At 41.4% G+C, this 25,788-nt stretch overlaps 1 protein-coding gene across 1 annotated transcript in view; it reads right to left on the bottom strand.

Moving 5' to 3' along the window:
* ZBTB38 (zinc finger and BTB domain containing 38) overlaps positions 1-24,890 on the bottom strand; it is a 129,918-nt gene extending 105,028 nt beyond the window's left edge. The window contains exon 1 of the mRNA XM_064378747.1: positions 24,709-24,890. The gene's annotated coding sequence lies outside the window, so the exon portion shown is untranslated. The remainder of the gene's footprint in view (positions 1-24,708) is intronic.
* Between the last annotated feature and the right edge of the window lie 898 nt (positions 24,891-25,788).

Below are 25,788 nucleotides of genomic sequence, written 5' to 3'. Positions count from 1 at the left end.
AGACTTTATCTTTGTATTGAAATCTCCAGCAACCTGAGGTTCAAATAGTATCTTTCTCTCCCAAGGGATATTAAAAACTCTTAAAAAATATAAGCTTGACTCATCTGTAAATAAATTGTTAGATAACAATTGCACTTAATACTTAACATTTCAACCTGTAATATTGAATCTGAGAGAAGTGAAAAGGGAAAATTAATAATAGTTGTTTTTTTTTTTTTTAAGAGACAGAGTCTTGTTCTGTCACCCAGGCTGGAGTACAGTAGAATGACTACAGTTAGCTCCTGGGCTCAAGTGATCCTCCTGCCTCAGTTTCCCAAGTAACTAGGACTACAGGCACATTATCACTGTGCCTGGCTTTTAGAATTTTTTTTTTGTAGAGACAGGGTCACTATGTTGCCCAGACAGGATCTGGCCGGTCTTGAACCCCTGGCCTCAATAAATCTTCCTGCCTCGCCTCCCAAAGTTCTAGGGAGGGAACTTTCTCTCCACCATGCCTGACCTGATATACATTTTTGTACTATTAAAGAAAATATTGATAATTCTATCTTTGCAAGGCACTTTTTATTTTGCTATGCTGACTTGGACCAGACATTTACATTGGCATTTGGAATGAATATATGTCATAAGCCTCTTTTTAAAAATTGTGAATTAAACATGAATGTACCATTTAAAGGATAAGTATGAAGCAAGCAATTGGTCAATTACTTCTTAAGTCAAATAACAGTAAAGTCAGTTCTCTACGAGCACCTTTCTGAGTCCTGAGCACACATCTCCCTGCCTCAGAGATAACACAACCCTGCCCTATGTGATAGTCTTTCACTGGTTTTTCTTTATAGTTTAGCAACTCGTGTTTTATAATTTAAAATTTTTTTCAAAATAATAATGCCCATTGTTAAGAAAAAGTAAATAAAAGCAGTGGTGAACTGTCTTTCCCAGTACCACTGTACGGAGGCAATCATTTTTTACCTTTTTAGACACTTCATCTGTAGATATCTTCCTACCTTTAAGCAATATGCTTATACTGCTAGTGCATGCTGTATCCATTTTTAAAGAGTAGGAGTAGAGGAGAGGAATGTTCTTACCAACAAGTGAAAATTTGAATTGTATCAGACCTGTTCTTAGCCACACTTGATGCTAGAAGGCATTGGAATAATTTTCCCATGTTTCAAGAAAAAAAAATTTTCAAACTAAAAATACACTTTTGACCAATGTATCAATGAAAGATGATAACTGAATATGATGTCAAAGAAATTGATCACCTACATATCCTTTCTAAATAAGTTACCTGAGGATCTGTCTCAGCAAACCAAGGGAGTAAGACCAGAAAGAACAAAATGTAGACTCCAAGTAATCTAATCCAGTGAAGACCCTGGCTGATACCTGTGTAGGAACCCAGAGAGCAAGACATCCAAATTGGAGTAGGTGAGGTCTCAGGAGCAAAGAAGAGGATTACATAAAGAGATTGAATAAACTTGAGAGATACAATGATGATAAACATGCTCAGAAAGGCAAATACAAACTCCAGTGAAAAAAACAAGACTATACAAGAAAAGAAATGTAATCAGAGTGATTACTAACAATATTTTTCATGGTCACCATAATGTAAACCCTGTTACTCATTTTCAGCTCCTGGTCTAAACCTATAAAGAGAGCACAAAAGACTTAATTTTAGTCACAACACAGATTATGAATGCCATAGAGGATCTTTTCTTTATCCCTGATGTGTAAATGTAATTATTCTATGTCTAATGGGCTAGTGTCCTTCAGCTCTAGGAAGTGTCTTCTATTTCTCAATATCCTTTTTCTCTTCCAGTCACTACTATTACTCAGCTGTGGAACATCCTGGCCTAGCCCTCTAATACTCCTTTCTTTTCTTTTATGATTTCCATCTTTTGTCCTCTTTGGGAGATCTCTTTGAATTTATATTCTAATGCTTTTGCATTGCAAGGATTTCCTCCTCCTCTGTTCTAGCCCCCTCCACCCTTACTCTTGTAATATAGGTTTGGCTTCCTTTATCTTTCTTCTACCTCCACTTCTCCATCCACTGTTTACCCTCCAGAAATTCTGTGAAATTGCTTATCTGCTGAGAGTCCCTTTACCATTACTAGGTGATTATCAGTTTTTACTCTCGTTTTAGTGGGGTCTTGGTGAGGATAAATCAAGTATGCTTATCTGCCACCTTTAATCAGACACTCATCAGCTCTTGAGAGATACAGTGCCAGGTTCCAGGTTTGAAATCCTAGCTCATTTATGTGCTTTTCTTACACTTGTAGGGTCCTTTAAGCTTGAAAGATGAGAAAAGGAGGGAAGAAAGGAAATGGTAGCCAAATTGACTGGCTTTAGTTGAGGGCCTTTTGACGGTATTCTACTAATGCACTCCCCTTCTGGAAGGATCTAAATTTGCAGTCAGCAGGAGAGAGGATTTTAGGCTAAGGTTCAGGAAAGACATTGCAAGTAACGATGAAAATAAATCACTTAAAGAAGAAGATATAATTACTTCCAAGTTCCAAAGTTATTATGAGCATTTCTTTTACTGTAACTACTACTGGATAATTCCTCCATGGCATGATTGCTGGAAGTTAGCATGTATATTAGCTCAAGAATAGATGTGGGCTATTTCTACAAAATACAGTGGTAGTTCCATTATGAATAACAATCATTCACTGGCTTATGATTTACTATTTCCATTACGTTTACCATATGAACATGTATAGTAAAATTATGTCACTCTTGAAGCTCAAGATGGTGGAATTCACAAGCATTTATGATATCTAAGCGTTTTAAAATGTTATGGGCAAATACAAATAACTTCAAAAGACTAAGAACTACCCTTCAAACAAATAATTACAAATAATAATAGATTGGCAACCACAACTATAATTAAGGAATCTACTAATAGCTAATCAATATTAAAGGAAAATGTGTTTGGTTACACAGGTGACAGAGAATCTGAGAAGCTTAGAATAGTGACAGCAGGAAGCCACTCCCAATCCTGGACTGAAGGAACCATTTGAGAAGATGGTGTTACAAATGCCCAGGGACTAGGGTCACTGAGACAGCCACAACTGTGGCAGCCTTTCTGCCAGGGACTGGAGCCAGGCCACTTCTACTGTCAGAGGCACCATCCACATCTGAGAGGCTTAGGGAGAGAAATCCGGGTCTTTTCCTTCCTCCCATCCTCCAGTGTTTCTTATTGGCTGAGCCCAGGTGGGGCCCAGGTGACCTGGGAGCCAGAGAAATCTGTTTGCAAGGGTGAGCACTGGTAAGACAAAGAGCAGAGCAGGTGAAGAGTGAGGAAGGAGTCTGAAAGCATATAGGCCCATGTATGATGTATTTTACACAGCATGGTCATCCCTTAGGCTAAATATATGCTAACAGACTATGTATAATAGAAATATATATATGTGTACATGCCTTTGCAGCTCTATATATACTCAGATCAAATTATGCCTTGTCCAGTTAAGTCAGGACTTTTTTATTTTGATTTTTATTTTTTGAAATGGAGTTTTGCTCTTGTTGCCCAGGCTGGAGTGCAATGGCACAATCTCGGCTCACTGTAACCTCTGCCTCCCAGATTCAAGCGATTCTCCTGCCTCAGTCTCCCGAGTAGCTGGGATTACAGGCACGTGCCACCATGCCCGGCAAATTTTTTGTATTTTTAGTAGAGATGGGGTTTCTCCATGTTGGTTAGACTGGTCTTGAACTCCAGGTCTCAGGTGATCCACCTGCCTTGGCCTCCCAAAGTGCTGGGATTACAGGCGTGAGCCGCTACACCCAGCTGCTAGGACTGTCTTAATGAAATAAGATTGGATTCAAATGAGTCATAAACTACTATTCCTCTAGCTACCAATTAAATGATACTTTTAATTTTTCAAACCAAGAAGTATATCACCCGGCCACCTTGGGACAAGGAAATGATTTCCCTCCTCACATTTTGTCTCTAATCATAACACTAGGAGCATATAGTCTAAGATGCACAACTACAATTCTCATGACTGCAGAAATGCCTTGCAGCCCACCCATATGTAACTCATCAACTGTGTGGCTTTTGAAGCCAATGACAACTCGCTTTAATATTCTTTGGTAATTTTCATAAGAATATAAAAGCAGTCCATTCTGAAACCTAGGCTTCACAAATAATGAGAAACAGTTCTTTGGTTCCTCCTTTATGAAAGCTAGTGGTGGACGAGCTGAACCAGCCGGTTTCCCTCACTAATTTCCACCTGGCAGATGGCAGAATAAAACATTCGTAGTAGACAGTGCTTTCCTTCAGAGACTGAAATGTACAAGCACACAGAGAAAGCCTGAGGTTTGGCCTTCTTCAGATGTGAGCATTACACCACAAAAAAAAACCTCGGAGAGTTTGACAGGCAGCAAGGGTGCCTTTAGCCTGTGCTTTCCAGAAAGTCTGATGGCTGGAGTGGATCAGGCTGAGCCCAGCTGGGCATTGGCTCATTTCCTATTTACCCCTCATCGGAGCATCTCACTGTAACACTCCCTTTATTCGGTAAAACTTTACACAAGAGGAAGTAAAAACATGGAGCTGTCAACTGTGCTGCCCTTTTCATACTCACCTTTGTTGCAACAGAGTAAGGGTTTGGATGAAGGAAAGGGAACTGAATGATGAATTCTAAATAATTATAACAAAAATGGGTAGAAGGGAGAAAAGGAGAAAGACTGGGATATATTAAAGGGGGAGTGGCTCACAAGGAAATTTCTCCAGCCAACAAGAAGTGTTTAAGTGTTTATTCCAATGCTACTAAGCTCTCCCTCACTCCCGTGTCAAGGTTATTCACAGAGAAAATCTCCTAATAACATGTTATCAGCTCTGGCTAATCACCAGGAGTGTTAAAATAGCTAGAGGACCCAGCCTATTTAATCAGACTCTCTGGGGTGACACCTGGGTATCAGTATTTTTTAAAGATACCCTGTGATTTCAATGTGCAGCCAGGGTGGAGACTCTCTGAGGTGAACCCCACCTTGGGTATATTATGGCCAAAGATTGAACAACAGGAGCCTTAGAGAGAGGTGATTGCTTTAACTGGTGATAAATCACAGTCACTATCTAGAACAGTGGAGCCCACTAGGTATTGTTCCAGGAAATTTCTTCAGCCTCCGTAAGCCAAAAACTGACCCCACAGCCCTTCCAGGGACGGACACTGCCTTCCACTCACACCCTTCTGAGCAGAGGTTCTCAGTGGGGGTGACCTTGTCATACTTATCTTGGGGGTGTCCTTGGGAAATTCATGGGGATGTTTTCAGTTATTCTTGGTAGCTCATATAAGAGAGGTTGATGACTCTTAGCAATATACAGAAAAGCTTAGATCTCTAGATGACAAGAAGTGTCTGGAAATACCATAGGCCTGCCTACCCTCTCAGGAAGGTGAGAATTACCTTAATTTATTCCCTAGGATTAACAGGAGGGCTTCTTGTGATAGCAGCTGTGATAGACAGAATAATGGGCCCCCAAAGATGTCCAGATCGTAATTCCAAGAACATGTGAATATGTTACCTTACATGGCAAGAGAGGCTTTGCAGATGTAATTAAGATTGTGGACCTTGGGATGGGGAAATGATCCTGCATGATCTGAATAAGTATAATATAATTTTGAGTCCTTAAAAGCAAAGGACCTTTCCCAACTGTAGTTAGTGAGAGGGAGATGTGGCTATGAAGAAAGGTCAGAGAAATGCACAATGCTGGCTTTGAAGGTGGAAGGGCTGGGTGCAGTGGTTCAAGCCTGTAATCCCAGCACTTTTGGAGGCCGAGGCAGGAGGATCACTTGAGCCCAGGAGTTTGAGATCAGCCTGGGAAACACAGTGAGACCCCATCTCTACAAAAAATAAAAAAAAGCCAGGTGCGGTGGTATGTACTTGTGGTCCCAGTTATTCAGGAGGCTGAGGCAGGAGGATCACTTGAGCCTTGGAGGTTGAGGCTGCAGTGAGCTGTGATTGTTCCACTGCACTCCAGCCTGAGTGACAGAGTAAAACCATGTCTCAAAAAAAAAAAAAAAAGAAAAAGATGGAAGAAGGAAGTCATGAGCCAAGGAATGGGGACAGTCTCTAGAAGCTGGAAAGGGAAGGGAAAGGAATTCTCCCTAAGCCTCCAGAAGAAAACATGGACCTGCAGACACCTTTGGCCCAGTGGAACCCATGACAGACTTCTGACTTATGGAACTGTAAGATAACTGTGTGTGTTAAGCCATCAAGTTTTCGGTGACTTAATACTGCAGCAACAGAAAATAGCAGCCGACTAAAACACAGCCAAAGTGGACCACGGTTGGAGGTCTCCTGTCCTGCTATTACTAGAATACAAAGCACACCTGGGTTCCTAAGGTAACTGAGAGACATGGAATCGATTTTGTGCTTTGGAAATATTGATTAGATGCAAGTCCCTAAAGTTCCCAGCATCAACATTTTCTCTCTTCTACCATTAGAGGCCCTTGGGTGAAAAAGTTTGAGAATCACTGACAAGAGAATGGTGTCCTCATTTGTGTCATTTACACAATGGAACATGTGTCTGGGCCACAAAGATGAAGGAGACAACACCAAGAATCTGAACCATGGAACTGTCTCAAGATGATGTGATATTCGAAGTAAGTTTTTGCGGATATTTCTTTATCCAGAAGGAGAGTTGTATTTTGATCCCTGCCTGGTCCTGGCTCTGTTGAGATTGCTCAAGATATTGGTCCATTTTTCTGTTCCGGTCCCAGCTTGCTTGGAATCTTCAACCAATGGAGGCTAAGGATAATTATCCTGGATTGATCTGTACCTCTGCTGGTATAGGTCAGGAAACAAAGCTCCTGTGCTGACAGGAAGACTATGCATGCTACGATAGCCTTAGTCACCCTCTTCGAGAATCTGTGGGAGGAACAATCCACCTGTTTGATCCCTTTTGCTCAAAGTCCTCCTCCCCCAACCTCAAGGGTCTTTGTATCTACCTGTTGATGCTCCCCACTTCCCTGGCTCTCATGACCTAACACCATGCTTGGAAGTCCCCAAATGATGCTACTGTCCTGCTCCCTGGGATGGAAACCCCTTGGGATTCTGAGGTAGTTCATAAGAGTAAACTGGAGTTTTGGTTTAACCAATACTCCTGCAGTCTTGGTTGCTGTGAATCACCCATCTTTTCCCTGAGTGGGGAAGGATTACCACTTTTACCCCTGATGGTTTCTCTGTTACCACCCATTCACTTCCTTGCCCTAAACTTCCTCTGATCCAGCAAGCCACATGACTGCTGTCCTCTTAGATCAATCCTGACAATACAGTATGAAATAGCCAAAATGTACGAAGCTGATGAGAAATACTTTGCAGCTTTGTTTCTGATGTTATATTCAGTATTATAAACATAGAGACTTGCAGACATCTGATCTCAATGGAGATGGAACACAACGCCGTATATTGACATTGCAGGTTTGTTTATGCTCATTCAACTTTCTTCACATCAAATAATTCCCTTCCACTCCCAGCTTAAAAGAAGTGTCCTCTCCTCTTCCTGAGCTCTTGTTCATGTTTCTTCTCTTCCTCCCTGAATTACTCTTTCTCTCAGCAACAGCTTTCACCTTTAGCTTCTTAGTGGTTTCTTCCCACTGCCTGTACACAAACCCAGATATGTGCATTAAAAAAAAAAAAAGTTAATAGGACCTCATTGCCTTCTGTAGTTTTTTTTTTTTAATTTCATGCTAAACTTCTTTCAGGAGGGTTTGTGCCCACTCCCCAGCCTTAAATTCCCTACAATCTGTGTGTTACATCCAGTTCTCAACCACAGCTATGTTCTCAGGTGTCACCAGGATTCTCCTAACCGCCTAATCCAGTGCTTCTTTTCAGGTTTTGTTTGTGTGGTTGATTGCTTTAGATTTTCCAAAGTTTTCAAACGGACAAAAAAACTGGAGAGAACAGTATAATAAACATATACACTTGTTACTCAGATTTAACAATTGTTACTATTTTGCCTTATTTCATCCATTTTATCTGCTAAATTTTTATTCAGTAAATTACAGACATTCTAACATTTCACCCTGAAATAATTCAGTGTTCTTTCATAAAAAAACATGAACATCTTCCTACACACCCACATTATCATATCACAACAAGAAAATTAACAACAGATCTGTAATATCATCTTATACACACATTCCACATTCCTATTTCCTCAATTATTCTGGAAATGTCTTTACAGCTGGTACATTCAGATTGCAGTCATGGAAGTCCATTGTGCTTGGTGGTGGTTTCTTGGTTTTCACTGATGACCTCACTCTAGCATTTGCCTCTGTTACGCAGTTCCTTCTTGGAAGACTTTCCCTTGGTTTCCGTAATACAAACTCTTCTTTCTCTTAGTCTTTTACTCCTGACCATCTGTTTTCTTCATAGACCTTCCTTTGCTACTTGTCTTTTCAGTGTTGGTGCTTCATAGGATTCTGTCCTTGGCTCTCCATTCTCACCTTGGACTAGCTTCCCAGGCAATTGTCCTGAATAATATTCCACTGTATATATGGATACCATATATTGTGTGGCTATACCACCTTTTGTTTACCCATTTATCAGTTGATGGATATTTGGGTTGTTCCTACTTTTTGGCTCTTATGAATAAGGCTGCTATGAATAGCATTTGTATACAATCATGTGTATTTGTATACAAGTTTTTGTGTAGACATGTTTTAATTTCTCTTATGTATATACCTAGGAGTGGAATTGCTGAGTCATATGATAACTTTATGTTTAACATTCTGGGGAACCACCAAACTGCTTCTCAAGCAGCTATACTGTTTTACAGTCCCACCAGCAATGTAGAAGGGTTCCAATTTCTCCACATCTTCACCAGCACTTGCCACTGTCTGTCTGTCTCTCTTTTTTATTATAGCCATCATAGAGGATGTGAAGTGTTATCTTATTGTGGTTCTGATTTGTATTTCCCTGATGGTTAATTATTTGAACATCTTTTCATGTGCTTATTAACCACTTGTATATGTTCTTTGGAGAAATATCTATTTAGATCCTTTGCCAATTTTTCACTTATTTGTCTTTTTTATTATTGAGTTGAAGAGTTTTTATATATTCTAAATAATACTCTCTTTTCAGAAATAGAATTTGCAAATATTTTCTCCCATTGTAGGAATTGTCTTCTTAGTCATTTTTATACGCATAGTTTCTAGCACAATAGGCATTCAATAATTATTTATTGAATTCAATTGAATCTCTCACAGGTCTAATCATCTTTTTTTACTGTCCACTCAACTCCAACTTTCTTTCTTAGAGTATAAGAAAAATACAAATAGAAATAAAGAATATAGACTCTTCGGACTGAACATTATTTAAAACTCCAAAGTATACGTGGCTTATGAACACTAGGTTTTAACGAATTACTTAACCTCTCCAGGCCTCAGTTTCCTCAACTGTAAACTGGAGAGAGGTTTTGGAATTTGTACTTGGTCATCTGTAAGCTTGCTTCCACTCCAACATTTAATAAGTTTAACAATAACAAAAGTCAAGACCATTCCTGGTGGCATGCAGGGCTCGAAGCAAACCACTTAGAATAATCACCGTGTCTGCCTTGGTTGCTGGTATATTCCAAGCACAAAGTGCTGCGACCTACCCATAATAAGTAATAAACTAGATAGTATTACTTAATTCCCATTAAGCTCATTGGATCCCACACCTGTAAAGATCATCAAGATGTCGATGACTACCAAATTTGTATCTCTAGCCTCGACTCTTTTCCTGATGAATTCATTTGCTGATTCAACACTTCTATCTGCAGGTCTAACAGGCATCACAATTGTAACATGTCAAAAATGGAATTCTTGATTCCCCACTCCTCAAAATTGTTTCCCACTCCCCACTCCACCCCAGGCTTTCTAATTTCAGTAAATGGCACCACCTCCAATGAGATGCCCAGGCAAAAAGGTTAGAATCATCCTTAACTGCTCTTCTTCTTTAAAAGTTATTCAATTCATCAAAAAGCTTTATCAGCTCTACCTTCAAAACACACCCAAATTTGATCACTTCTTACCTTCTCCACAACTTACTGCTCTAGGCCAATCTATGACCTTCTCTTCCCTGGATTTTTATAGTAGCCTCCTACCTTGTGTCCTTAAATCTATTCTTCCCCACCTACAATCATTTCTCCACATAGGAGTCTGGATGATTCTCTAAAAACTTAAACAAGATCATACCACCCTTCTGTTCAAAATACTCCAAAGACTTCCTATCACATTCAGAATCAACTCAGGGAGTTGCTGGTGGAGTGGTATGTTAGGCCTTGAACAGTTCAAGTGACCTTGCCACCCATTTTATGTTTCTTGAACATACCCAGAATGCCCTACCTTAGAGCCTCTGCAACTACTGATCTCTGCATGCAACACCGGTTCACCTGAGATTTTGCTCAGCCCACTCTCTTGCTTCATTCAGGTCTCCGCTTGAATGTCACAACTCCAGGGAGGCCTTATCCAACACCCTTTCTAAAAAAGCCCTTCTGCAGCTCATTGTCCCTTTATTCTGCTTTACGTTCATTCATAGAACTTAATGTTCCCTAAAAGATAGTACATGTTTGTTTGTTTACCTCTGTGTCCCTTACTAGAATGTCAGCTCTAGAATCTAGAAGGGCAAAGATCTCATCTTTGTTTCATTTTCTTTCTGTTCCAACTTTTATTTTCGGTTCAGAGGGTACAATGTGTGGATTTGTTACATAGGTAAATTGCATGTCACGGGGATTTGGTGTGCATATTATTTCATCACCCAAGTAACAAGCGTAGTACCCGACAGGTAGTTTTTTGACCCTCACCCTTCTTCTACCCTCCACTGTCAAGTAGGCCCATGTGTCTATTGTTCACTCTTTGTGTCCATGTGAACTCAATGTTTAGCTCCCACTTCTAAGTGAGAAAATGCAGCATTTGTTTTTCTGTTCCTGTATTAATTCCCTTAGGATAATGGCCTCCAGCTCCATCCATGTTACCGCAAAGGGCATGATCTCATTCTTTTTAATGGCTGCATAGTATTTCATGGTGTTTATGTGCCACATTTTCTTTATGCAGTCCACCACTGATAGGCATTTAGGTTGATTCCATGTCTTTGCCATTGTAATAGTGTTGCAATAAACATATGCAGCCAGCTGCTTTTACAGTAGAATGATTTATATTCCTTTGGGTATACTTTTTTTTAGTATAATAATAGGATTGCTGGGTGGAGTGGCAGTTCTGTTTTAAATTCTTTGGGAAATCACCAAACTGCTTTCCAGAGTAGATGAACTAGTTTACACTCCCACCAGCAGTGTATAAGTGTTCCCTTTTCTCTGTAACCACACCAGCATCTGTCATTTTTTGACTTTTTAATAAGAGCCAATCTGATCGGTGTAAGATGATATCTCATTGTGGTTATTTGCATTTCTTTAATGATCAGTGACGCTCAACATTTTTTCATATGCTTGTCGGCTTTGTTTACTGCCTGGTTTACTGATGTATTCTTAGTGCTTGGTACCATTTCTAGCACATGATAGACATTCAATGAATATTGTTGAATACATAAATTAATGATATAATAATTATCTGAGAGCAAGCCCTGGGTCTGTGTCACTTACTAACTGATTTGCCTTAGACAAATTATGTAATGTCTCCAAGTTTCAGTTTTCATCCCTGTAAAAATGAGCTAGTAATACCTACTGTGAAAGACTGTTATGAGGATTTGAGATAAGGGATGAAGGTGCCTCATATTAAGTGCTCAATTCATAGACCTGTAATTACCCATAAAAGTAAACATTCTTCTTTATGCATTTGGTTGAAGGACGAAGGGGATCATCAAACCTCCTCCCTTAGAACCATAATTTATCAACTAAGAACGCCATGCTAGAAGGTAAAGAAGGAAATGAATCCGTTTCATTGCAGTAGACTCAGAGAGCTGGGTTACAGATACTATGTTCAAATTCAAGTCAAACCACTGCTCTGTTCTGTGGACTGCAGCACGGTTGGAGGGGATGATTCAAAATGACCTCAGCTTTTGTCTAATTTGGTCCTGTGACCAGACCACAGGCAATGCCGCATCCAGGGAACTGATTTCCTTTGCAGCTCTCTGCTAAGAGGCCCACTGACATGATAAAATGCTGTGCAGCCATTACATATTACTCAGCCATAGGATGAGGCATTTCTATGAGTTTGGACATGGAAAGACCCTCAACAAGTATTGTGGAGTGAAAAATTCAAGTTGTAGATGGAATATGCAGCACAAATGCACACCAACAACACTCCAGTATACTTGTATGCAGGTTGCTACATCTATATGTAAACACAAAGCAAAGGGTCTTGGAGGAAGAAACCATGTCAGTTACTCTCACTTCCTCAGAGAAGCGAGGAGTGACTGGAACTGGAAGTGGGCGTCAGAGGAGACTTCAGATTTATCTATAGTATTTGTTTACAAAGATAATGTGTTATTTATTAGAAATTAACTTTTTAAAGCTGCTCAAGCAAGATGATGCTAACACGCCCCATTTGAAGTAAAATGAAGGAATTTACTTTTCCCTAACTAGTGGTTCTCAATCGGGCAGTCTCTCCATCAGAAGATCTTTGGAAATGCCTGGGAACATTTTCTGGATGTCACAAATTCTCCTGGGGGCTACTGGCATTTAGTTCCCCAGGGATGGGGGATACTAAATGTCCTATCATGTGGGGAAATCCTACACCACAAAGTAGTATCTCTGCCCAGAGGCCAACAGTGGCCCTAGTGAGGAATTGCATAAAAATTTGGGTTGGTTGTATTAGCAAATTCATCTATTACTGCCAACGGTGGTAGCTCACACCTGTAAGCCCAGCACTTTGGGAGGCTGAGGTGGAAGGATTGCTTACGGCCAGGAGTTCAACACCACCCTGGCCAACACAGTGATACCCCATCCCTATAAAAAATAAATAAATAAAGGAAAAATATATATTAAAAATTCACCTATTACCTATAATTAAGAGGTGTTTTTCTGTCTTTGATTTGAACTACTGAGATGCCCACCACATGTTCTGTCTCTCTGTATAAAACAGTAAATTTTGGTCGAGAAGTAAATTTTGGTCAGGAGAAGCAAATAGAAATCCACGTCAGTTGCTCTCAGTGGGAAGCCTGGGTTTTAATGGAGTCATTGGCTTAGGTTTGATACCTCCCATTTAGAGTATGTGAATATTTCTGAGAATAAAGGTTGTCTAGGCACCAGCCAGTCCCTTTGTACATTGCTGATACTTTAAGACAAATGTCCCATCAGCCAGCAGTCAGGCAAGACTGAGAGCCTTCAAAGGAAAGCTGGAAGGGGTCCTTCTCCGGTGGTTAGCAATTCCAACACAGGACTGTCTGCTTTCAGACTACTAGCTCTCAGAAAGCAGCTTTCAACTAACAGGAGTAAGAGAGAGAAAGGTGATGATAGATGAAACAGAAAGAGTATGTGGTATTTTCCCCTTCAATATCATACCCTTTGACAGTATTGTGGTTCATACATTCAATACATAGTTATTGAGCATCTACTATGTGTCAGCATTGTGATAGGTGCTGGGGTGTAGTAGAGAACCAGACATATATACGTGCATTCTAGTGGAGAAGGCATAATAAACAGATACACATAAATCAGGTCATTTTAAATAGTGGTTGCCGTGTAATGAAACAGCATGGGGATGTGATTGATAGAGACGAGTGGGATCAACATATCATGGAGAGTTCAGCAGAGACACCTCTGGGAGGTGATCTGAGGCTAGCTGGGCCATGTTGTGGGAATAAGAATTGTGCTGTCAGTGGTCAAGGTGGCAGCAATGCAAGGCCTGTGACTGTTCCTGTCTCTTCCAGCCCAGCCCAGGGCATCATGCAGTCTGCAATAGGAGGTGCAGTCCTGATCTTGTAGGTTATCTGTGCTCTGGGGCTGGGAAAAATTATGAGAAACATTCACATTTCTTATTTTGTTTTCCAGCCATCTAAGCCCAGGCTTTCAGCTGCATCTCAGGCCAGGATTTCACCTGTATTTAAGGAAGTTGATTTCATTTGTTCTAGAGGTATAGGACTAGAGTTTGCTGATGGATAACTGGCATGGGACTTTAAAAATTACTGTTACTTAAAAACACTTGTATAGCAATTACTTTGTATCAGACGCAGTTCTGAACACTATGAATATTAAGTCATTTAGTGCCTAAAACAAATCTGCGTAACAGGAGCAGACGACTATTATCCTTAGTTTATGCATGAAGCACAGTGAGGCTGTTTCGTTAACGAAGGCCTTCCAACCAAGCACCCCTTCCAGGGATTTGCGGTGTGGTTCTGGCTGACAGGTAACACCAGCAGTGGGTGGGGCAGACCTGGCAGAGGTGGCGGCAGCAGAGGTGGTAGTGTCAGAAGTGCAGATTCTTGACCTGCCCTAGAGCTACTGAACCAATTCTGTACTCCGTCGGTGATTCTGATGGATGGCCAAGTTTAAGGGCCAGTGATCTAGTCCATCTTTTCATTTTTCAAAAGATGATCTGAAAGATTAGCCTTCCATATCTAGCTAATTGTCCCAAATCAGATGTTTTATTTTTATGCACCCTTTCCCCTTCTTTGTTAAAGTTCACTTCTCAGGTAGAGGAACTGAGCACAGTAGGGTTAGAATCAACCCATTAATCAGGGGTCACAACAGCAGGATGTAGTGCATGGGGGGGTGGGGCTGGGATATGTGGTGACGGGGGCTGGGGAAGGGATGGAGGAAGCACTGCAGACCACAGGCCAGTGTCCCTGCCTGAGAAAGTACCTCATCTCCATGTGCAAGAAGGGGAGAGGGACAGAAAGGGACACTGTCCTCTTACGGTGACATCTCATCCCACGTACAGCTAACCTACGGCAATTTAACAATATATCCTTGCCAGAGAGAAAGGAAGGAAGAAGAGAAGGAAGGAAAGAAGGAGGGAAGGAAGGAAGAAAAAGGGAGAGAGGGAGAGAGAAAGGAAGGCAGGCAGGCAGGTGATTTAATGTTGAAGGCATCCCTCTCACATTCCCATGAGAAGGTGCCTCAGAAAGAACCTGCATTTCCCTGGGGTTCTAGGTTACAATGGGCCTCTTTAGCACATAGCGTTTTTTTTTTTTTTTTAAACCTGAGAAGGGATCTAAAGATTTTTCATAAAACACGATCCTGAATGCAAACCAACCACATTGCCTGGTTGTCAGCCAAAAAACATGGTCTGTCTAGTGCTAGAAGAAAATGACTGTATTAAGCTTCCTGAGAGATGTATGCAACCCATTCTTTACGGGTGATTTAAAGGATTTTCGGGAGACATTTTGATTCCATGTATTTCACTGTGTGTGCTGACTTTAGACACTACCTTTCATGTAAGAGGCAACCACACTGAGTATGAAGGCCTATTTTCTGACTTTCTGTGCTGTCAGTGCTGAAAAATTGGCCAAGCAGATTCCATCCTAAGCTGTAAGATCCACACTGTGAGGGGGAGACTAGACTGCAGCCCTAGGAGGAAGCGAGAGCCTTACAATCATGGGTGGAAGCTGGCTGTGAAAACACCCACTGCAGTATTACTGTGCTCACACAGTGAGGGAGTGCTCCAAAACCCGGCAAATTGCAGGGCCAGGTGTCTCTGGGTCTGTGAGGCTGCTAGGCAAGGGGTCAGTGCAAGGCTAGGCACTCTTTCCCCACCCACACTGCCCTTGTTTTGGCAACCTGAGCTCTACTCATCCACCCTCTGCATCCAGCCCTGTCGGTGCTTCCTGACCCTGTGGTAACCCTTTCCTCTCACTGATCAGGCAGGGAGTGGACGCAGCAGGGGCTGTGCCCGGTCAACCTGAGCCTCCCTCTCACAAATGTGATCTGAGTGGCAGGCCATCTGTGGCCAGCCATCCAGATGGCAGCAGGCTCTGGAGCCATGTGGTCCTGTGGACTCTGGGCTGGTAGATGCCAAGCACGGGAGACTCACAGCAGAGACAGGCAGATAGAAGCAGGATGAAGTGGGCCTGGAGTGAGCAACCAGCCATGTGAGTGACTCTCCTGTGCTGGTTTCCTGGGCCTGGCTGACTGACTTGCTGTCCTAGGTCTCCTTTACCTATAACCTCATGCCAGCCCCAGTCGCCTATTCGTTAAGCTAGTAGGCAGCACTGGAGTCTGTCTCCTGCATCCAAACAATGCTTTACTGGAGCAAACAAGGAGGCTGGGCTTTACACTGTCCCCTGGGGCCCTCAAATGCCTGCTAAGGCTTTTACAGAGGAGCCGGGTCTCTAACCCCTTGTAGAACTCACTGTGGAGCTTCAATCACTTGTGACCTCTTGTGACACAAAATGCAAACTTTCAGAATTTAGATGATCTTGGCAAGTTCATCGTTTAAGAAACCTCTTTCTACAGGACAGGTATTATTTTCCTGGGCCATGTAAAATGCCCACACTTATTCTCTATCCTTCCTTTTCTGATGAGTTATCTGTGCCACAGACATGCTTATCAATGTCAGGTATGAATTTCCCCTAGTTTATCAATTAGGCGTAGAAACAACAGTGGTTTCCAGTGGTTTTCAAATTTTCAGCACAGAATGTTTTTTCTTAAGCTAATGTTGCTTGAAACCTCAATACAGAAGAGATATAAGCAGAGCTGCCCTGTGCGTTTCTTCTTTTGGCCTCCTTCCCCAACTCCATCTGCAGGAACAAGCATTCAGGGCATTGCTCAGGGCGGCAGATCATTTCATCCTTATCTAGAGCAAACATCATAGAACACCCATTACACATTATAGCCCCTTCCAAGCTCTGGAAATACAGCAAAGTACAAGACACATTCCCAACATAAAGGAGAGGTGCCAGGCGAGAGCCCTTGCCAAGTTTGGAGGTGCGACTTCAGCTGCGGGGCTCAGAGCTGGGAGGAGTTGCCAGGGGCCACAGTAGTTGAGGAAGGGGCCACTGCCACCCAGCATAGTGGAACTGGAGCAGAATTTCAATAGGTTTACATAAAAAGAGAAGGTGAGGTCTGAGGGGTGAGGGTGGGGGTGCACGCAGACAAGAGGAGAAATGTGAGCAAGGGTGGAACTGTCTAGGCGCGCTCAGGGAATGGCCAGCTGATGAATTTGGTTGGAGCAGCAGGGCACTCTCAATGGGAAAATAGGAAGGGGCCAGAATTTGAATGTCAGGCTAGGAAAATTCAACTCATTTCAGAGACCATCAAGAGCCCTGAACGATTCAATTTCGGAAGAAAAAGAAAAACAAGATAAGGTGCAAAAATGAGACATCAAGCTGCTCAGTTGTGGTGTTTGACATGGATCTGCAGGAAAGGCCACGGGTCAGAAAAGGAAACGTTGGTGACACAATTCCCTGCTGCTGACCCTCTTCCCCAAAGGGTCACACATCTTCCAGACTGAAGGCAAGCACATTATCTTCTACTTATTTGTCAGGCATCAGAAAGCACAGTGACTCATTTGAGGTCCCCCAGCCAAGGAGTCCCAGGGGCCCTGACTCACAGGCCTTCCCAGAATAATCCTCTCCAAGCACAGACGTGTGATCACCAGACACTTGTTCATCGGCTGGTGAAAGCAGCCTCCTGGCCAGGTCAGTGCTTCTTAGATCTTTCCTCTTCTGCTCAAACCCATGAACGGGAAACACCTTAACTCTCTCCCAGCCTCAGGCTCAGTCTCAGTTTCAGGCTCAGCCTCAGCTCTGCAGCCAAAGGAATCCAGAGAATGGCCCCGTGTTGAAGCCTCTCTTAAAACCATAGAAGCAAACACAAATACCTACACAAAAATACAGTAATTCCTTCTCATTTGTGTGTGAGCAATAAAAACAAAACGAAACAAACTCAAACACAGTCATTCTTGAAACAGGCATAGGCATCAGCTGCAAAGGTGAAAGCTGTACTCGGGCTACAAACTTCCATGGGGATGACAGTGTAAGACATTCCCTCATTATACACAGTTTGATGGTGACACATTTGGGCTAGCCAGCTCTCTGTCTCTGTCTCTCTCTGCTACATAATCAGTAGCCTGAATTTGTCCAGTAGTTGCCTAGAGTGAAACAGATTCTTCACATGGGAACATAACCAAAGCCTTTGCCCAATCACCCCAGGGATCTCAGCCATGTTTTCCCACAAGGCACACATCCACCTGTGTCACCCATTTTGTGGTGCATGCACCAACAGAAAAGCAAATGAGATATTTAGAGATGATGTCATGACTCGTGATAGAGTTGGAATTGAAGATCTTGTAAGTGAAAGTTCAAAGAGATGCTGCTACTAATAAATAATATTCGCGCTCACAGAGGAACGCTACATATTACTTCTCTTTGATCCTTATAAAGATCTGGAGACATGGGGAAGGTACCTGTCCATTTTCTGGCGCTTATAACAGAATACTTAAAACTGGGTATTTTATAAGGAAAGAAATGTATTTCTTATAGTTATGGAGGCCAGGAAGTTCCAGGTTGAGAGGTCACATCTTGTTGGTGGGGCCTTCTTGTTGGTGGGGACTCTCTGCAGAGTCCTAGGGTGGCACAGGGCATTGTGTGGCGAGGGGGCGGAGCGTGCTCACATGCTAGCTCAGTTCTCTTCCTTGTCTTGTAAAGCCACCAGTTCCCCTCCTGTGATAACTCATTAACTATTAATCCATGAGTGGATTAATACACTTATGAGGGCAGAACCCTCATGATCCAATCATCTCTTAAAGGCCTCACCTCTCAATACTGCCCCATTGGGGATTAAGTTTCCATGTGAATTTTGAGGGGAGCATTCAAACCACAACAGTGTGTTTGGGCAGGGTGGTGAGAACAGAAGCATAAGGAGTCTGAGTGTCTGACACAAGGTCCCTGAACAAGGCAGGGCCTGGACACCCTCTCATCCTGGTCTTCTAGTTTCGGAGGCTGTGTTCTTTCCAACAACTCCATAGGGTAGATGAGAATGACATAATCACAAAAGGGACAAAGAGGGACGAGGCCTGCCACCGTACATCCCCCATCAGTGAAAGAAGGCTTTCTGGCAAGTGGGTTGCAATGGACTTCCCAGCACCTTGCTCAGAATTTCCAGGAATCTGTTCCCAAGGCTCTGGGGGCCAAGGGCAGAGGATGTTCCATGGTACCCTTAGTCAAGGAAGCACATCAGTTGCAACTGCAGTCAGTGACTCAGCACTAATGGGAAAGCTGTCAGCTGGAAGCCAGGCCAGACACACTCCCTGAGGTCACTGGCTACAGTCAACACTGGACGCGTCCACCTCCCAGTGCCCATTGTGACTCCAGAGGAAGAAGCTCTTCAAACAACCTCCTGGTGACTGTGCCACCTTTCTTCCACAATAAATATGTCATCTCTCCTTCATTATTTTATATATATATAAATGCATGCATACATAAATATATAATAACTTTACATATATTATATATAAATTATTACACTATTTATATAACATATACAAGTTATATAACATTGTATATAAAGTATTATATAATATATATTTATATAAATTACTATATATTATATATAATTACTACATAATTTATATATATTATATGTAATGTTATATTACATATAATAATGTATACATTACAGTATAATAATGTATTATTACTACATAATTTATATATATAATATTTAGTATATACATAAATTGTTTTATAGAGGCAAGGTCTCACTATGTTGCTCAGGCTGGTCTTGAACTCCTGGGCTCAAGTAATCCACCCACCTTGGCCTCCCAAAGTGTTGAGATTATACAGGCATGAGCCACTGTGCCCGGCCAGCCTTCATTATTTTTCTATTCCAACTAGTTTTCTACAATTTTCTGATTAAAAAAAAATCTCCAAACAGTATCAAAGACTGTACAATGAAAAGCAATAGAGGTTGAAGTACAGGATTCTAGTTTTTGACACATAAATGTAATGCAGTATCTGGAAACTTCCATTTTTGCAAGATGAGAAAATTAGCCTTCCATTTCTGCTCTCCTCCCCTTTCCCTAACCTCTGGGTCCCTTATCACTGCTACACGGCACCACAGTTTATAACTTGAATGTCTTGCCCTAGAAATATAATTATTTGTGATTATATAGCTTGATTCTTAAAATTAAAAACAAACAAGTGGCATGTATAATACTCTGATTACGGCAGCATTATTCTTTCCAGAGGCAAGTGGAGACCCTCAAAGAAAGACGTGCGGTCATGAGTCACTAAACATGTGCTGATCCAAGGGAAATAAAATTCAGTTGGGAGAAGGACGTGGGAAGGGATGGAGTGATGTATTGAAGTTATTTTTCCTCAGCATATTAAAGGTATTTCTCTAATTCCTATCATTGAGTGGCATGAAGGATGGGAGGAACACAGTCAGGGACCTTCCTTCACATACTCATCTGTAATTTTGAGCACCGACCATGTGCTGGGCATTATGCTAAGTGCTTAAGAAGCATATAAAGAATGGTTCTCACCTCCAAGGGGAAAAGACAGGAAAACCAGTGTGCAGAGAGTGAAAGCTCCAAAAGGCGGGACTTTTTTCTTTTGTGGCTTGTTCATGGTTGTATTTGTAGTATTTAGACTAGCCAATTATTAAATGAAAGAAGAGTGCAATGCCAGAGCTATGCATGGCCGGGGGAAGGGGAGACAGGCGGGGAGGAGCACCTATGAAAGCACTCAGGAGGAGGTCTGGAGGCCTCAGAGAATGCTCCCAAAGACAGCTTGGGTTGAATTTTGAAGACCAAGTAGGAGTAGGACATGGGAAAAAATTGGGAAATGAAATCCCCAGAAGTTTGGTGGAAGCAGAAGATGAATTTGGAAACATTAAATGATATGAGCAAGGAATGACAAGAGGGGCAAGTAGGGCCTTGTATGCCAGGTAGAGAAGGCTGGCTGCATTCCAGGGGTGACAGAGCACCTCAGAGGGTTATCAGCACAGGAGTAGTGTGGTCAGGCTGTGTTTTAGAAACTCTCTGTGTGGATAGTGAGAGGGTTACCCGGGAGATGGAGGAGTCCAGGGAGGGGCTCTGTGATGAGACATGATAAGAAGCTGGCTAAGGTACTGAGGTTGGAGGGAAGGGCCTAGATCCAGGAAACATTTAGGAGGTAGAGTGTGCACACAGTTTGGTAGCTGAGGGGCTTCCTGGGATGGACAAAAAGTCCAGGGTGAGTTTCTGATCTGAGTAAATGAGGGGAGTGGTGTTATCATTCACAGAAAGAGAGATTAAGAAAAGAGCAGTGGTTTCAACGAGTTTTGAGGAGGTGCTAAGTGCCACTGCGGATGTGTTGTGCATGCGGGATACTCAAATGGTGATGGCTGTAGACAGATGGATCTATCTCTAGATCTGAGAGTCATTGGCAAGTAAGTGGTAGATGAGGCTGAGGACAGAAAAATGTAGGGTATTATGCACATGAAACTGTATGAGAAATACCACCTTTAAGCATGGATAGACAGAGAAGTTCATGAAGGAGACTGGAAGGAGGTGAACTGGGAGAGAGGGAGTCACTGTTTCTGTGCAGCGGTGTGTGAATGAATGAATGATGAATATATGTGTATGTGAAATGATTAATTATCTTCCCTTTTCTTCTGGCCTTCCCATCTTGAACTTCAAGCATTAGACTCTACAACCAGAATCTTTCCCCATTAATCTTGGTGCAGCAGCCACCAGAGGCATGACCCAGTTCTGCATGTGGTTATAAAGTGTCTCAAGGGTTTTCAGGAAAGATTGCAAGACACAGAGTCTCAGTAGTTTTCCAACCAGTATTTTCTCTGGCAATTAGCTTTATGCATTTTAAAAATAAACTTTCTATTTTACAGTAGTTTTTAGAATTTGAGAAAAGTTGAGAAGACAGTATAAAAAATTCCCGTATACCCAATACCCAGTTTCCTCTATTATTCATGTATTACACTAGCATGGTGCATTTCTTATAACTAACAGGCCAATACAGATATAGTATTATTAATTAAAGTCCAAGCTTTATTCGGTTTCCTTAGTTTTTAACTAGCATCCTTTGTCTGTTCTAGGAAAGCATCCAGGTGACCACATTCCATCTGCTTAAGGAGTGGGGAGTTATGCCCCACCTCCTTGAGGAAAGAGGCAGTTAGCTTTTTAAATCTCACCCTGCCTTTTCATTTGAAGAGAACATCTCTTCAGCTTCTTTTCCTTTCTTTCGGACACCCTTTTAAGAACACATAGGCCTGTCAACTACAGAGCCTGACTTTAAAGGGACCTTTTATGGGACTTAATATTTCCAAATGTATCAACTTACACACACCTCAAAAACTACATCACAAGATTTTAAAATGCAGGTAAAGGGACTTCCCTTCAGGCATGGAGGTCCCCTTTGAAGGAGCCTAGAAGGATGCCTCCTCGTCCAGGGGTCCATCTGGCAAAGCCTCACCCTTTGTCTGCCCTGCTGGTGCCATGAATGAGCATGGCCTAACTGAAAAGTCAGGAATAAGTGACACCACTCTTCTCACGAGGGAGGAATTGGAAAGGAAGTACTTGAAAAGAATAATGATGCAGAGGATCTTTTCATTGTGTTATAGATAAAGTCTTACTTTGTTCCAAAAACAACACTGTGTTCCTATAAACCAAGAGCATCATTGTAAAAACACAACATGATCAAGGACTGCATCACTTCAAAGAGAATTAAGGCACAGAGTTTCACACCGAGACTACAGAGAAAAGGATTATTATTTAATCCTGAAACTCCAACAAGAATAATTGTCATGTGAGTTAGGAAACATAGTACTTGTGTCTTAGCACGATAAATGTTTACAACTTAATAATACATTATTGCACTCTGATAAGATAAAACCTTAACCCCCTGCTTTGGTTCCCTCCAGTAGCTGTTTCCTGTCCCCCACGCTGCTCCCCTGCAACCCCCTCTGCCTCTCCATGGGTTGGGCAGAGCAAGGAGGAAACACACATTAACTGCTTTTCTCTCATTCTCTTTTCCTCCTTATTGCCTGGACTTTGAAGTTCAATGTCATATAAACATTAACTTGCTTCTTAAATAAAGCTGCAAAGAGCAAACTGTAATCTGAGCAGATGATTTACCTCAACATTTTCCCACGAGCTCTAAGGATTTCTATTTCTTCTCTATCAGTATGTCTCTATCTCATAGAATTACTTTGAAATAGTCTGAACTTATCATTATTATTGCTATTACTTTGGTATCGGCATGTTTTCCAAAGAATGCCTCTTTGAGATGATTTTAGATAGTAATGTCCACTGAGTTTAAAAAACATTAAGTTAAAATTTTTTTTAATTAAAGAAAAAACATGTTAAACAGCAGCACAGTTGGTAAAAGATGGGGCAAAAATTATACTGGCTGAAGTCTGGGACTCACTAGACACTTTCATTAGTCAGTTTCACAAGTAAAATTGATTGTGCAGGTAAAGCCTCAATCATCTTGTAACTTTAGGAATGACGCACAGCAGCTAAGATGGTACATTTATTTGTTTTGGTCATCACCAGCCATGGTCTGCTTATATAACCAACAGTGTTTGTTTGTTGGTTTGTCTTTTATACAGTTGTGCTAATCATGGTAGTCTAAATTAGTCTAGCAAACACTTCAACTCATCAAACTATATGCTTCACTAATGCAATCTTTGCCAAGCTAGTGTTAAAAGGGAGGTTTTTCTGAATTTGCTTTGGGGCTGTTTTTATATTTTCTTCTAGGTTACATTTTATTTTTCCCAGATTAAGGAAATATACAAATATAGTAACTTTTCCTAACCTTGAGAACTTTAATACATGTTGCTACCCGGGCTGCTGCAGAAAGGATCCCTTAGTCTTAAGAGCCTGATTCTGTACAAATTATATTTAATTACCTGCTTATATCTCCACTGTGCATGGCTCCTTTTGCCATGTATAGTGTATGTCATTTAAAGTTGGCTTGCTGGACCTGACGTGTGTCAATGTATGATCTCAAATGGAAGATTGATACTTAAAAAATGCTAATTTTCTTAATCTTTTTTTCCTGCACTGAGATGTTTTTCCTCGACAGATAATTAAATATTTTTGAACCTTTGCTAAATTACTATGTGGTTAATTTTGCTCAATGGCAGGAAGCTTAGATATTTGTAAATTTCCTCATTGCACCGTTCCTGATTAGTTGACCTTTTCTAAATACCAAATGGACCAGTTGCAGTCAATTCTGTCACCACCATGATCAGCTTGCATTTATCCACAAAACACCTGTTTATCCACCAAAATAAAGTTCTTCATTGTTTTAATTTGCTTTTGAGAACCGTCATAGACACAGAACAAATGGCTGTTAATGTTACAGAGTTTTGAATTTATCTTATAATATGATCACTGCTGTTTACACCTAACTTTCAAAGAATACCCTTTTTTGTTGTTATTCTGCTTGTCTACTATTGTTTTATCTTTATAAATACACTCTTCATTTTACAAAGTGACTTAAATTGCTTTATTGATTCCAGATAGCAGGGGTAATATACCCAATCAACTTTGAAAACAAGACTGTTATCATCACATGATAGCTGAATAATAGATTGACACTTTTTGCATTCATACCCATCTCCAATCCCTTTTTCTTTCTCTTCCTCCCTCCATTCCTCCTGTCTTTCTTTCCTTTCTTCATCAATTATTTATTGAGCATTGACGTGTTAGGCACTATGCTAAATGCTGGGGAATCAATAATAGATAAACTCTCCATGAAGCTTATTCTATTGATTTAAAATCTTTCCTATCTGTTTGTTCCAAGGGTCATTTGGAGAAAATACACTAGTGAAATTCATGGGAAAGAAAGCAAACATAGATAACTTTCACTAAGTCGGAGAAAAAGTATGTCACTAACCTTTAGCTGTTACAGAGTAATCTTCTTTTCCGGCTCTGGCTATATCAACAGTTCCTCTTTTCCCCAAGAACTGGCTCTGGAAAGGGCATTCTTCTTCCTCTAGCATAAATAACCCTGGGTGGGAATGTTTAGATGGATATCAGTTGGATGAAACCCAGGGCAGCAGAATAGACCTCCTAGAAAACTCAAGTGCCCATATTCAACTGGTAGGGCTGTCTGAGGCCTTGGCTAGAGGGCTTTTGTAGAAAACCACAAATGCACAGGAAGAATTGAAGAAAATCAGATAAAGGCAAACCATTAAGTGACACATGTACAGAAGGGAAACAGTTAAGAATTAACTCAAATTAATTTAAGGCTACAACAGCAAGTGGTGCAATGGCTTAGTTAATAAGAAGCTAGTCTCCAAAGCTAGGGCTTTTGAGCCAAATGACTAAGGGCCTTCAGAGCTATCAAGAGGCAGGTGGCTGGACAATGGGACCTATCACAGAGAGAATCACAAATCATCATGGGGACTAGGAGTATGCACTGTACAACGGATGGAAACAGATTTGTTCACACGTCCATCTACCCATAAATACATCTGTTGCTAATCGATTCAGCAAATGTTTGTTGATAACCACTGTTCTAGGTGATGGTACTGGGGATACAGCAGTGAACATGCCCTCACGACACTTAAAATTCAGCAACAGGCAGGGGGCATGTTGAAAAATAAACTGGAATGTAGATAGGGATTATACAAAGAAAAAGACAATGTTGAAACTTGAATCTGCTGAGTTTGCCTAGTTTCTTTGGAATACCAGGGCCCAAAGAACCTACCCCTTCAACCTTTTGCTAGTCTGAGGTTCTGTCCCTCTTTAATCTTTCTCTCAGCTCAGTAAGACCATATAAGCATCGACATCTTTAGGCTCAGGCTCATCTATACTGAGGCCTCCAGTCCTGCCTTAACAGGGAACATGAAACCCTTGGATGTCTGCACTTGCCTAGGAATCAGCTTCTTGAATTTTAGATTTATTACTGTTTTTGACCTCTAAAAATTGAGCTCAAGTCCCTGGCTTTCCCAGGCTCAATATTTACCCAATG

This window comes from Aotus nancymaae, unplaced genomic scaffold (genome assembly GCF_030222135.1).
Source record: "Aotus nancymaae isolate 86718 unplaced genomic scaffold, 86718_ANA_hifiasm-v0.15.2.pri h1tg000019l, whole genome shotgun sequence".
Taxonomy (NCBI): Eukaryota; Metazoa; Chordata; class Mammalia; order Primates; family Aotidae; genus Aotus; species Aotus nancymaae.
Note: the sequence above shows the minus strand (reverse complement) of the source record. Positions and strands in the feature narration are given on the sequence as shown.